Source organism: Anopheles maculipalpis, chromosome 3RL, assembly GCF_943734695.1.
Source record: "Anopheles maculipalpis chromosome 3RL, idAnoMacuDA_375_x, whole genome shotgun sequence".
Taxonomy (NCBI): Eukaryota; Metazoa; Arthropoda; class Insecta; order Diptera; family Culicidae; genus Anopheles; species Anopheles maculipalpis.
In genome coordinates, this window is record NC_064872.1 from 36,093,124 (window position 1) to 36,108,146 (window position 15,023).

Sequence of the window (15,023 nt, forward strand, 5' to 3'; positions counted from 1 at the left end):
AAAAACTCTTTAACATGTTTATCGATCGTGACTGATCGTTGAGATCTGTTTTACGAACCAATGTTGAAGCGACTTGAAATGAAACAGATAATCTTGATGGGTCTGTTCGTTGTTGATGAGGTTAATCCTTAACCAGTTTAGATAATTTATTTTCAACAATACAGATACAGGTTCAGGAAATCTTTTCAGGCTTTGTATAGTAAGCTTTGTTTATTGAGTTGTTGCTAAAAACAAAATTTCTGTTTATAGCATTTTTGAATTTCGACAGAATACAGGAAAAAGGTATTCTGAGTAACCCAGTTTATCAGACCAATGCGGTAGGCCGATCCACCGTTGACCATTTCGTGAATACTCAATACACTCAATATAAATTGTGCACCATAAATAATTAACATAAGTTTGCTTTATCGCGTCTTTTTTATCAAACTCCGAGAGGAGGCCACGGTCTGCACCGTCCACATTGATCCGTGATGATCGCGCCAAAATCGTGTCTCAAGAAGTATCATGGGTTCTGAGGTAAGTAGAATAAATGAGAACAAGTAAGACGCCTGCAAAAACGGAAAGGTAAACTCTGATGGAAAGATACAACGAAGGACCGGAGGACACCGACGAAGTCCAGTGAAATCGAACGAGCGAACGAGCAGCAAAGCCCATGCCATCCAAAGTGACATCATTCGTCACCGTGTGGCCAGAGTGTTCGACAGCGTGGAAGGAACGACACGAACATGGCCGGAACGGTTCGATCGACGACAGGAATGAAGCCAACAATCGCGGCCGGACGATCTCGGACTCGGTTTCGATGGATCGACGCGATTTCAGGTGAATTTCGGTTCGACCGGTTCCGTTTTTTTGTGGGGTTTGTTTTTCGATCGAGGTGTTTTCTAATTATGATAACAATCGCTTACCGTAGCGGACAAATGCACCTTGAATAACGTGTCTTCCATTTTGGTGGTGGCCATCGTATTTTTGTAAAATGAGGACAATCTGCACCAGAAAGGAGAAGGGCTTCTTCGTGGAAACAATGGAAGACAGAGTAGAGGAAGCAGAGTCGTTCAATACACATATTGTGAAATGATTCGATCGATCTGAGACGAGATGTCTGCAGAAATCCTTGGAGCTGGATTCGACTGACCGTTCCTCAGAACTTGCGAGATCGTAAGTCAGCAGCTTCAAATAAAAGGATATATTAAAACAATTACAGCACACCATTAAAGCGATCTTGAACAATCTTAATAAAGATTGTCCTAAAAACCACGAATGATGATTGAAGTCGTATTTGATGCCTTTCATTTGTAAGTATTATCCAACATGTATATACTGAACCCACCATAGATTCATAAAAAACAACCTGATGAGCTCGATTTATATTCGTCCAAACCAGTAGCCACAAGGTAGCACTCATCAAACCCAATCTGAGCTAATCTACCATAATCAAATCGGCAGAAGAAGCTGAGTTTCCTCCAATGAATCTTCCATAAATTGAAGCGCCTCGGCAACATCATGGAGCTTGTTTCTTGTGCGATAATCCATTCATCTTCCATCTTTGGTGGATGGCGATCGTAAAGTAAATTAAACCGACACACGATCTTGGATCACTGATCTAAACGCCAGATGTTAAAGTTTGCTCACCGTTTGATTGCGGGACATCACTTCTCCTTCCAAACGTCCAAGGGCTCTTGGATGCTCGCCCATAATGAGCCAACAGACTCCACAAGTTTGATGCGACGTAGCACGAAAACCAACTCAAAAGCAACGGCCAGAAAGCGTCGAAAGCCATGGCAAATGATTTAACTCCAGCCGGGGAGCAACAAATGACAGCACGACGCCATTTAATAACGAACTAATTCTTAACCGTCCGCTCGCTTTTCCTCCTCAGTCCAATGAATGCGGATCAGTTTCCACTTCATCGATCTTTTCTCACAGCCTCTGTCAGGCTAACAGAAGCGGTAGCCGGTGGGTTTTAATTCTCTGCTGACAAGACGGCAGCTCTCGTCTGGTTATTAAATCAACACTCGTTCCAAGTAGAGCATGGGCGGCGAGAAGCAACCCTCAAAGTCGAGCCCTGATTGACACAGAGACTTGCCTCGGGTAGGAACGAATGGTGAACCGAGGAACAGTTAGGGGCTTTAACTTTATAATTCAAATTTGTGTGCATGCGTCAATCGACAGGTTCGGAAAGATCTCCTCTGACAAACATTGAAGTAAACATTTATTCCTCACATTCAACAAAAACGAGAATGTTGTCTAATGTTATTATTAGTGCACAATTTACATTTTCATTGACTATGCTCTTTCTTTCAGGTTTCTTTTGCCGATCTACGTCGCTCTGAGACATCTTCTCTTTGCTATGCCTTTTTTTCCAAGACACCAAAACGGTCTCTCATTAATTCACCATCTCGGCCGTCCTTTTCGACGATTCCTTTTCGCTTGCATTTTAATGCCCGGCAGCACTCCAGTGTGATCAAATTATTGACACTGTCATCGACGAGGTGTTAGGCGGTTATTTACGAGCAACTTCAACAATGTGTATGTATATGCTCAAAGCGATCCCGCCAACACCGGAGAATTCCTTTAAAACGGTATCGAATTTCGTTTGGCGAATGATACAGAAGCGAAAAGCGAAACGACCGATAGAACAAGCCGGTTTAGATGAGTTTTTATGTTTGCTCTTTCGCTTCACGATCGAATGTGGCATGCGAAGAACCTTAGTGTGAACGGATTGTTCTGCCAAACTGAGACATATTTGTGTGCTTCAACGACTTTCAACACTGCCTCGAAGGAACATCGAAAGATTCCCGCAGAGCTACTGTTGTTCTGAAAGCAAGTGAACAAGGATACAACATCTAACGAATAACTTTACCGACTTATCTCTGACGAGTTTTACCGCAGCGGTTGGTCGCTCGTTGAGGACTATCAAATTTTTACATACAAACGTCCCACCGCCTTAGGCCCCCTAAGGACACGGCGGCCATAATCTCAAACAAAACATCATATCGTCCATGGTTTATGCCGCACAGTAGCACAACTAAGCACAGGATCGTACAATCACACCAATCCTCAAATAAAATAATACACAACAAATCATCCTTCATGCGAACCATCACAGACCAGGCCCGCACATACTGATAATCATACTTTCTCTGTTCTTTTTTTCTTCTCCCCAATGCTCTTTATCTTCCTCCCTTCAGTCGGATGTGAGGGGTGATGGTGGACCTGCTTTCATAAATTACACCTGATATTATTGCAGGTTGGCCGTTTTAACGTTTTAGCGAGTGACCGAAGGCAAAACGAAGCCAACATTGGAAAAGGAACGGCGGGAAGGTGGAACGAGAAACGCGAGGCCGGCAATTAATTGCTGCGCAATCGCCATAACTAACACCCCGAGCTGGTGCGGAGTTCGGTAGCGTCGAGTCGCACTCCGGGAGGTAAGGCGCGACTGGGCGAGAACGAACCAAGAAAGCGACCACAGGCGACTCCCCGCCACTGCCAAAGGAACGTGCGTTAATTAGAGCGTGTTTGTGAACCGTTTCGGTTCGGTTTGCCTGGAACATCGGAGGAAGTTACACTTTGATTTGCATACTCGCCACGGCTACGTCTTTGTCTTTCCCCTTCCGGGGATTACTTCATCCATCCATGTCCATGTTGGTCAACTGAAGGCAACCGAAAGACAACTAATTGCAGCGACAACTTCATTAGCCCGCGGGCAACCATGATGCGAGACTGAGATTGGAGCTGGGTCGATCGATCTCGGTCGATCATCGGTGAGATCGGAGTTGGTCCAGACGCGGATGCCACCCACAGCTTTCCAGTGTAGGACTGTTCAACTGTCACGGTTGTGATTCGTCGTGATTTGCTGCTATCAATCATTCCAATGTCAATTGAATGTTGCATTATGCATTCTAACTGTAGAAAAATGTAGAGACAATCATCACGCATCAAATTGTTACGATGGGTTATGAAGCACAAAGACAAAATTATAATCTTGTGCAATCTAAACGATATAGCCAGGATAGCTTTTTGGAAAACAACGAAATTATAATGAAAGATATTTCTCCAAAATGTTGCTTTGGCGCTTTATTTCCCAGAAATACTTCATACATATTAGGGTGTAATCTTACTTACTTAATGATTTCTTTGCGTTTCGTATGATTGATTTTTCCGTGGGTCTTTCGTTGGTTAATTCTCTTAACAACCTCCATCACAATTCGTTTGAAGTTGCAATCCTTAGTTCACTAAACTTCAAGCAGTCAAGCAGTAAATTACACTTTTTTATAATATATTTGAAACGGCACATGTCTTTTTGTTAAAATCAAAATTGTAAGTTGAGCAACAAAAACGTTATCACATTTATATCCTCATTGTATAAGATGTTTGAAATTTTTTATGCCACAGATTGTTTGTTTGTTTTTTTTGCACTTCTTGCTAACAGTAAGGACTCATTACAGTTCTATAAAAAATTGTAAAAAATTGCGTTTTGCTAGTCTTTCTGAATACTGTCACCTCTTGCTGAGTCTTTTACTAGCAAGCTTGGACTCTAAGTGCGAGCAAAATACACAGTAGAGATACGAAAACAACACATCAACAAATCACTAACACACACATAACGCAAGTAGGCGCCCATACGTGTTGACACACGCATTCCAGCCACATGTAAACATTATCTTTCGTCCACCAACGACCCTCAAAGAAAACGCGGCCAACGTTCCAACCAGCAGCAACGTTCACAATCAACTAACACAGCGTTTCGCGTCTACTGAGAGAGGCAACATTGTTCGTGTGCGCTTTTCCAGTATCGTCTTCGAGTTCGCCGGCTGTTGCTCACTGGAGCTGTCTCTCTTGTCCGTCCACCGCTCTGACGAAGCTTTTCCAAAGTTCCTGCTCGGCTTCCAGCGGTGTGTGTAACTTCGGTTGGCCCGAGCGCCAGCATAGAAAACATTTAACGCACCGGAATCGGCCTCCCCAACGGCCACACCAAGAGCATGATCGCATCAACATAAACTTCCCCTCAATCAAAAGCGCTGCGACGAACGTGGTTGCTTCGAGTGGGAAGAGTACGGTATCGCATTAATCGGGAAGCGAGATAGCTACTCTGCTGTCCGCGCACCAACCAATGGGGCTAGCGTGTGGCGAATGGGGAAGAATTTAGCAACAGTAACGAGATTGTACTGGAAGCACAATAAGATTGTTGTTTGGAGCAGCGGTAGGAATGGATTAGATGCAATTCTATTCAGATTTTATGAAAAGATTGTAGGCAGATACGTTTGTTTATAATAGCATAAATGATATTTCTTAGAGTTTAGCGTATGATTGATTGAATTTTCTCTGCAAATAAGGACCAGTACCAGATGGTCGAGATGTCGACAGAACTGGGAAGCGAATCTTCTTCGAATCATTACCCCGTAATGAGCACTAGTAAGAGATGGTAGAGGAGAGAAGGTCCCGAAAAATTCCAAAAATAAGAAATAAAAAATTATTATTAATTATTAATTACATTTCATGTATGGTAATTCTAGCGATGGCCGCTCAGTTAGCCCTTGTGATATGTTTACTAAACGGTTGATTGTATCGTTGAATGAATGTTTAAAAAAATACACATTGCATAAATTCCTTATCTAACCGAATCAGACCGGGATAAGACATACGGGATAAGACGAGATAATAAAGAGGCATTATGTTTATATAATTTAGTCATCACAAACGGCGTTGGCTATACGCCATTGTACTGTCATAATTAATTATTTGTTTGTTTATTTTAAGTATTATGGTTTGCGCTAGCCTGTCATGAGCCCTAATCAATTATAAATAATTTAAATTTATTATGTCATATATTTAAGCTCGATAAATACATTCAAGATAGACATTTCAAAAGACTCTTCTGACATGCAATTTAAAAGATTGTATACATTAAGTGTATTAATTATAAATCCAATTTTATTGTAGTTCTCTAACGAATCTTCATAATCAATCCTTGCTACGGAGGAAGGATTTAGACGAGATTGAATATCTGGTACATATGTCAGATTGATAGGCATCGCCGCCACTTAGCTATTTGATTGTAGACATAGAAATTTTGAGGAATAAGGCTTAATAAAATTTTATGATTCATTTTCTTATAAACTTCCGGGTAACAAGGAAACGAAAAACTAAACATCAAACATCTCAAGTATTTCTTGTGTGGAATACAATGTTACTCGACCCGCCTTGTTAGACGCCGTCCACGGTATAGGAAAGTAGTCAAGCATTCCGATACGGAACCTGCTGGGAGACTGCGACGAGGCATATCTGAGAACGATCTTCGTGTTTTACCGGGTGAACGGATTGTTAAAGTGACCCCCTTCACCTCCTCTACTCCCAGAAATAATGGATGCCGTCATACATAATGATAAAAAGAAAAATAAAAAATCTCAAGATTTTAAACTTAAATGCTGGCAAGCTATCATTTCAATCTTTGAACGAATGTCAGAAAATGCGTGGCCTTCCAGCTAAGCAAGCAATAAATAATTACTGTACAAATAGGATACTTTTGTACAAAACTAAGATTAAACGATTGAACGAATTGCCGAAATTCCATAAACTCTATTTCTAAGCTTCTAGGCAATCAACACAGAGAAGTAAATGCCCAACCAGCGTAACCTTCGTGTATTGCACTTAAACTCTTTCAAAAATAGTTTCATCTTACCTTACTACTCTTAATAACGCAGTCGATCTTAACCTCTTTAACAGTCTTGTTAAATTGCAAAAATATTTCAAAAAATTGTCCTATTTTTTAGCTACTTTATAGTTTATTATTAAAACCAGAAGAAAGAAGAATATTTCACAAAATAATAAACAAAAGGAACAAAATTGACAGCTTCTTGCAACAGGCTCGGGCATAACTGTGAAGGGGTTAACACAAGCTTAAATAATGTTGAACTAATCTTACATAGCACATTGTTTGACAAATGAATTCTTGCTTTGCTGTAGCTTATTGCTGTTTTTTTTTGTGTCTTATTGTTTTTGTTTTGTTTTCTTGTAAAGTATGATCGTAATTATTGCTGTTCCATTCCTTCTTCTTGTTGGCTTAACGATCTTCTAAGTTCACGTCGGCCATCGAATGGCCTACTAGACTTGCCGAAACCACGTAGTTGGATAGTCAGTCCTGACTACGGAGGGACGGTCCAGATTCCATTTGAATCCTGGTCCTGCCGTTTAAAGACCGGCGCCGCTGTCGCCTACACTGACGGTTAACCCCGGTTGTTGTACTATTGTTATACTTGTTAATTTTAGCTAATTATGAAGGACTCATTAAGCTTGATGAGTTTTGTAATGATTAAATTATTTTAAAAAAATTAAAAATTCACATTATTGTTAAAGTGCTTCTAAAATCCTCGGAATATTATTCTTTAATAATGTTTTATTGCATAAAATTTTCAACCAAAATATAAAAAAACCAACTGGCAGTGAGCTACCAGGTGGCTCCATCGTTGATCATCCCTTTGGATCGTTCGGGCGTCGAACCAATTCTGATGAAATAAGCTCATCCTAGCATAAAGCAGTGTTAGTAAAGCAATTACAGCAATTAAAGTTTCTTATGTAATATGTTTCTTTTACCATTTTTTCTTCTTTTGATTTCAAAACTCACGAATTTTGAATGTCATTGAAAACTTATATTGTAATTGGTAAAAATTGATAATCATCGATAATTGTTGAATGCCTACTAGCACACGATAGAATCACTGAAGTGCGCCGCAGATTAGAATTAAATTATCATTATCAATTAAATACCACACCACGTCAAACTCTTCGAGCTATTGCATCTAATCCATTCCTACCGCTGCTCCAAACAACAATCTTATTGTGCTTCCAGTACAATCTCGTTACTGTTGCTAAATTCTTCCCCATTCGCCACACGCTAGCCCCATTGGTTGGTGCGCGGACAGCAGAGTAGCTATCTCGCTTCCCGATTAATGCGTTACCGTACTCTTCCCACTCGAAGCAACCGCGTTCGTGGCAGCGCTTTTGATTGAGGGGAAGTTTATGTTGATGCGATCATGCTCTTGGTGTGGCCGTTGGGGGGAGCCGATTCCGGTGCGTTAAATGTTTTCTATGCTGGCGCTCGGGCCAACCGAAGTTACACACATACACACACACACCGCTGGTAGCCGAGCAGGAACTTTGGAAAAGCTTCGTCACAGCGGTGGACGGACAAGAGAGACAGCTCCAGTGAGCAACAGCCGGCGAACTCGAAGACGATACTGGAAAAGCGCACACGAACAATGTTGCCTCTCTCAGTAGACGCGACACGCTGTGTTAGTTGATTGTGAACGTTGCTGCTGGTTGGAACGTTGGCCGCGTTTTCTTTGAGGGTCGTTTTTGGACGTTTGTCAATGTTGACAACGTAGTAAGGCCACTGTCCGTGCGTATGTGGCAGAGCTGTGCGTGCGTGTGTGTGTGGTTATTTGATGTTGTCTTTCGGTCTTCAAAGGCTCGTGCTCCAACACGCGCCTAGCGGCTTAGTGCAGTAGTGCAATCATATTTATTGGTGTACAATTAAAAGTTAGTAATGATAAAATAGAATGCCAAATAATCGTTTATGGGATCAATCAGTAGCGTAGTAAAGGGAATAATCTGGTGAATTTAGGAATGCTACAATTGAGTTTATTATAAAGGTGTAAAATCATGCTTTTTAGCATACGTTTCCTGGCGTTGTGCAACGATCAATCGATCATAAATGATGTGAAATGTAGTGAATAAATGTGTATTTGTGTGTGAAAAATTTACAGATAGAGATATCCTGTTTTGCAACCCCTGCCCTGGGATATCTTGAGTGATGTGAGTTTATGCGATAACTTAATATAAGCAACGCAATTTTAGTCATTTGAACTAAAACTGGGCATATCCATCAATGCTGGTCGAGCTGTTTTTTTCTCGACTGGTGTAAACATCAACAAAGCAACATCCCGTAGTTACTAATCTCAAAGTGTATCCCGATCTTTGCGACATTCGAATGCAGATAAATACTCAAGTACGTGTTGCTCTCTACTCCAGCTTTTTACACGTGTGTCAGTAAATGTTATTATACATGGTTGTGCAAGCTTGAAAGTGTGTATTTGTGGATGGAGATCGTGCGCAATAGCAGGCCTGCCTACTGTGTGATGTTATCGGCTGCATCCGGAGCTATATCGCGTCGTTATGATAGCGCCTAGTGATCCTCGCGTTTCACTCGCCAAGTATTTAGTGTATCTGTGAGAGAGTGTGGTGTAAATTTTTTATGTGTGCTATCGGCGCGTGTAAGTGTGTGTGTATGTGTGTATGTGTGTTTGTGCTTATGTGAAGTGATTGTATATGTTCCACTTGCACCTTCCTGCCCGGTCGGTGCGTGAGTGCGTGCGTGCCAGTGACACTGTTTTCTCCGAACCGCTACCAAGGTCTCACCGACTCCATCAATGATAATGTCACGTAGGAAGCAGTCCAACCCAAAGCCACTTCTTCAGAAAAGTAAGTAACGATCGTGCCATGGGGTAGATTTGTGATATCAAGCGTCCGCTATCACACATTTGGCTGCTAATGTCGCGAAACCATGCAGCCGTACAGATGATGAAGAGCAATTTACACCAAGAGAGGCATACATAAGGGTAACAGTCACGTTGTACCACGTTGTAGTGAAAATGGATCGATCAGTCACTAAAAGCCGTCGGTATTTTGAAATTGATATCATTGTTTTTTTGTTTATTTACAACTCATGTTTGATTGCAGAGGATATGTTTAAATCCTCATTTTAATCTATTAGAAAAAATAGCTCCCAAGAAAATTATAATACTAATTGAGGAACGAAATACTTAAGACACAAGTAAAAACGATGCAAACAAAACATTCGAATGTTTTTTCGGTGCAGCAATCGTATGCTGCTGATACTGTTATCCCTCGAGCCCCAGATAGACTCGGATTCTTCACCGATTGTGCCTGGTGATCGTTATGAACCGAATCAACTTGGGATTGGAAAACACAATGGCACAAGAAGAAAAGGTCATCCGTTTCTTTTTTTTCCCAGTGACCTACGATTTCTTACGACCTCTTCATCTCGATGTCTGTCTATCAGCCAGACCTGATAGGATGACCGATAGGATGGGAAGCATCTAGAAGCGATCGTACCCAGCGTTTCATTGCCCGGCTGAAGACGATCGAAATCAAATCACCACCCCACCGGATAAGCGGGAAGCCACACCGAAGGCAAGATGTTTTCGAACCGGATTAAGGCTCAACACGGTGATGAGGTGGTTTGCGTCAAGTGCGATTAAATGTTCCACGCTACGTGATCACCCAAAATGGTGATTCAATTTTTCGTAAGACGAAAAAGAAGAGCATCGCTGCGGCGTGGCAATCGTGGCAACAAGTCCAATCTTGGCCGTGGAGCGTGTATACGATCGCCGCACCATCGACAAAGCTCATTAAATGCCGCTTGGACACTCGTAATCAGTGCAGGAGAAGATAATAAAAGGAACTGTACTATCGCACGTCAATTTGAATTCTAGAATAGACGGGAATACATTTACGAAAAAAACACTCAAACCATTTTCAAGGAAACAAAAACCCAATATCAACACGGAAAATGATTGAGAATTTTTTCTAGAAACATTTGGACGTTTTTAGCAATGTTTTTTTTTTTCTATTTTGTGTTGGTAAGAAATAATTTGCTACTGATTGTAAATTGACAAAGTGTTGGGAATGTTTTCGAATTGCACAAAAACTGGTTTTGACAGTGCGTCCTTGAAGGTCGCTGTGAAGATGTTAATTGAAAGTTGGGAAGTTTTTGTTTGCTAGCTATTGCTAGTCATAAAGATTCATGGTGATTCATGGAAGCAACCGGGTCAAACTTTTTTTTTTGTTCAAAACAATTTTTTTTTTAATTTGTAAGAGCAGTCAGCATTATTAAGTTCAACTTACCACTTAAAACAGTCGTTTGAATTTAAAAAAAAGCTTCTAAAAACTGTTTATAAAAACTACAATTTTAATAAAATGTTTAAACGATCCAAGCCTTTACTTTATACGACAGCTTACTATGCCTTGTTATTAGTTCCATTTGTCCAGTTCCGTTCCAGTCATTCGTTGCATAATCTCTGCAAGTTTGGCCAACGAATAATGATAAAATTGAATAGTAATAAAGAATTACTAGACTTACCATTATCAAGAGGAATCGGTACGGGTACTATTTCAACCCCAGGTCCTACCCGTCCATGCGAAGACAGGCGCTTCTCTCAAATTCAACATATAATTCGTATGTTTTAGTTTTTGCTATATGTTGTCACGTATTATGATCACACGAATATCGCCAAAATTCAATGACGTTGATACATAACATGACGTTGGTACATAAAGCATTCCTTACTGATTTGGATATCAAAGCGAGTATCTATCAGAAAATTGTTTATAATCTATACTGCTTGCATTGCGTTTTCTAAATTGTTCATGATTTGTACAAAATCTCTATTGGCCCGCCATCAAATAGTACTGAAGTACAGAAATCAAACCAATACGCCTAGGCACTTCTTTATTATTATAATTTATTTATTATTAAGCATGACGGCACGTTGCCGTATTGTCAGCTCAAGCCGTTCTATGAAAATAAAAAAAATATTTAAATCACCAGAAACCTGATTACCATAAATACAAAATTCTAGTTTTGAAGAGAACCAGATCCATCAAAAATCTCATCTGTTGTGTATTATGTTCTTCTTTATCACTGTTTTCACACTGTTGTTTGAAACAATGATTTTACAACCACGCTCTAAGATATTGTTAAGTTATCGTATTTGTAGATGTATGCTTCCAGCATGTTATAATTACCTATATTAGAAAAGAGTTTTAATTATAATAACCTAAATCTCATCTATCTACTTTTATTCCTTCTAATGGGTTGGGTTGATGACAGTTTGATTTGGATTTGTTTGACATGGAAAAAAAATTATTGATTCAACATTCTGATCTAAATAAAGATAATTCATTAAACCTCTCGAACTAAACACACATTAATTTAAATAATTTATAATGTTTCTACAAATATCAAATTTCTTTGAGAAAAATGAGATTCTTGACAAGAATGATTGATTGCAGTAAACCACTTGCAGTATTTGCATTCCCATCAATCGGCCAGGACATAAGCAATGGCTGAATCACATTTAGAATTTAACCCGGGAAAGTTGTATAGTCCTACACTGGAAAGCTGTGGGTGGCATCCGCGTCTGGACCTACTCCGATCTCACCGATGATCGGGCGAGATCGATCGACCCAGCACCAATCTCATCGTGGTTGCCCGCGGGCTAATGAAGTTGTCGCTGCAATTAGTTGTCTTTCGGTTGCCTTCAGTTGACCAACATGGACATGGATGGATGAAGTAATCCCCGGAAGGGGAAAGACGAAGACGTAGCCGTGGCGAGTATGCAAATCAAAGTGTAACTTCCTCCGATGTTCCAGGCAAACCGAACCGAAACGGTTCACAAACACGCTCTAATTAACGCACGTTCCTTTGGCAGTGGCGGGGAGTCGCCTGTGGTCGCTTTCTTGGTTCGTTCTCGCCCAGTCGCGCCTTACCTCCCGGAGTGCGACTCGACGCTACCGAACTCCGCACCAGCTCGGGGTGTTAGTTATGGCGATTGCGCAGCAATTAATTGCCGGCCTCGCGTTACTCGTTCCACCGCTCCGCCGTTCCTTTTCCAATGTTGGCTTCGTTTTGCCTTCGGTCACTCGTTAAAACGTTATAACGGCCAACCTGCAATAATATCAGGTGTAATTTATGAAAGCAGCTCCACCATCACCCCTCACATCCGACTGGAGGGAGGAAGATAAAGAGCATTGGGGAGGAGAAAAAAAGAACAGAGAAAGTATGATTATCAGTATGTGCGGGCCTGGTCTGTGATGGTTCGCATGAAGGATGGTTTGTTGTGTATTATTTTATTTGAGGATTGGTGTACGATTCTGTGCTTAGTTGTGCTACTGTGCGGCATAAACCATGGACGATATGATGTTTTGTTTGAGATTATGGCCGCCGTGTCCTTAGGGGGCCTAGGGCGGTGGGACGTTTGTATGTAAAAATTTGATAGTCCTCAACGAGCGACCAACCGCTGCGGTAAAACTCGTCAGTGATAAGTCGGTAAAGTTATTCGTTAGATGTTGTATCCTTGTTCACTTGCTTTCAGAACAGCAGTAGCTCTGCGGGAATCTTTCGATGTTCCTTCGAGGCAGTGTTGAAAGTCGTTGAAGCACACAAATATGTCTCAGTTTGGCAGAACAATCCGTTCACACTAAGGTTCTTCGCATGCCACATTCGATCGTGAAGCGAAAGAGCAAACATAAAAACTCATCTAAACCGGCTTGTTCTATCGGTCGTTTCGCTTTTCGCTTCTGTATCATTCGCCAAACGAAATTCGATACCGTTTTAAAGGAATCCTCCGGTGTTGGCGGGATCGCTTGGAGCATATACATACACATTGTTGAAGTTGCTCGTAAATAACCGCCTAACACCTCGTCGATGACAGTGTCAATAATTTGATCACACCGGAGTGCTGCCGGGCATTAAAATGCAAGCGAAAAGGAAGCGTCGAAAAGGACGGCCGAGATGGTGAATTAATGAGAGACCGTTTTGGTGTCTTGGAAAAAAGGCATAACAAAGAGAAGATGCCTCAGAGCGACGTAGATCGGCAAAAGAAACCTGGAAGAAAGAGCATAGTCAATGAAAATGTAAATTGTGCACTAATAATAACATTAGACAACATTCTCGTTTTTGTTGAATGTGAGGAATAAATGTTTACTTCAATGTTTATCAGAAGAGATCTTTGTGAGCCTGTCGATTGACGCATGCACACAAATTTGAGTTATAAAGTCAAAGCCCCAAATTGTTCCTCGGTTCACCATTCGTTCCTACCCGAGGCAAGTCTCTGTGTCAATCAGGGTTCGACTTTGAGGGTTGCTTCTCGCCGCCCATGCTCTACTTGGAACGAGTGTTGATTTAATAACCAGACGAGAGCTGCCGTCTTGTCAGCAGAGAATTAAAACCCACCGGCTACCGCTTCTGTTAGCCTGACAGAGGCTGTGAGAAAAGATCGATGAAGTGGAAACTGATCCGCATTCATTGGACTGAGGAGGAAAAGCGAGCGGGCGGTTAAGAATTAGTTCGTTATTAAATGGCGTCGTGCTGTCATTTGTTGCTCTCCGGCTGGAGTTAAATCATTCGCCATGGCTTTCGACGCTTTCTGGCCGTTGCTTTTGAGTTGGTTTTCGTGCTACGTCGAATCAAACTGATGGAGTCTGTTGGCTCATTATGGGCGAGCATCCAAGAGCCCTTGGACGTTGGGAAGGAGAAGTGATGTCCTGCAATCAAACGGTGAGCAAACTTTAACATCTGGCGTTTAGATCAGTGATCCAAGATCGTGTGTCGGTTTAATTTACTTTACGATCGCCATCCACCAAAGATGGAAGATGAATGGATTATCGCACAAGAAACAAGCTCCATGATGTTGCCGAGGCGCTTCAATTTATGGAAGATTCATTGGAGGAAACTCAGCTTCTTCTGCCGATTTGATTATGGTAGATTAGCTCAGATTGGTTTTGATGAGTGCTACCTTGTGGCTACTGGTTTGGACGAATATAAATCGAGCTCATCAGGTTGATTTCTATGAATCTATGGTGGGTTCAGGATATACATGTTGAATAATACTTACAAATGAAAGACATCAAATACGTCTTCAATCATCATTCGTGGTTTTTAGGACAATCTTTATTAAGATTGTTCAAGATCGCTTTAATGGTGTGCTGTAATTGTTTTAATATATCCATTTATCTGAAGCTGCTGACTTACGATCTCACAAGTTCTGAGGAACGGTCAGTCGAATCCAGCTCCAAGGATTTCTGCAGACATCTCGTCTCACATCGATCGAATCACTTCACGATATGTGTATTGAACGACTCTGCTTCCTCTACTCCGTCTTCCATTGTTTCCACGAAGAAGCCCTTCTCCTTTCCGGTGCAGATTGTCCTCATTTTACAAAAAT

The 15,023-nt window shown here is 41.2% G+C and overlaps 1 pseudogene; it reads left to right on the forward strand.

Moving 5' to 3' along the window:
* LOC126560593 (uncharacterized) overlaps positions 1-1,884 on the forward strand; it is a 32,063-nt pseudogene extending 30,179 nt beyond the window's left edge.
* Positions 1,885-15,023: the final 13,139 nt, after the last annotated feature.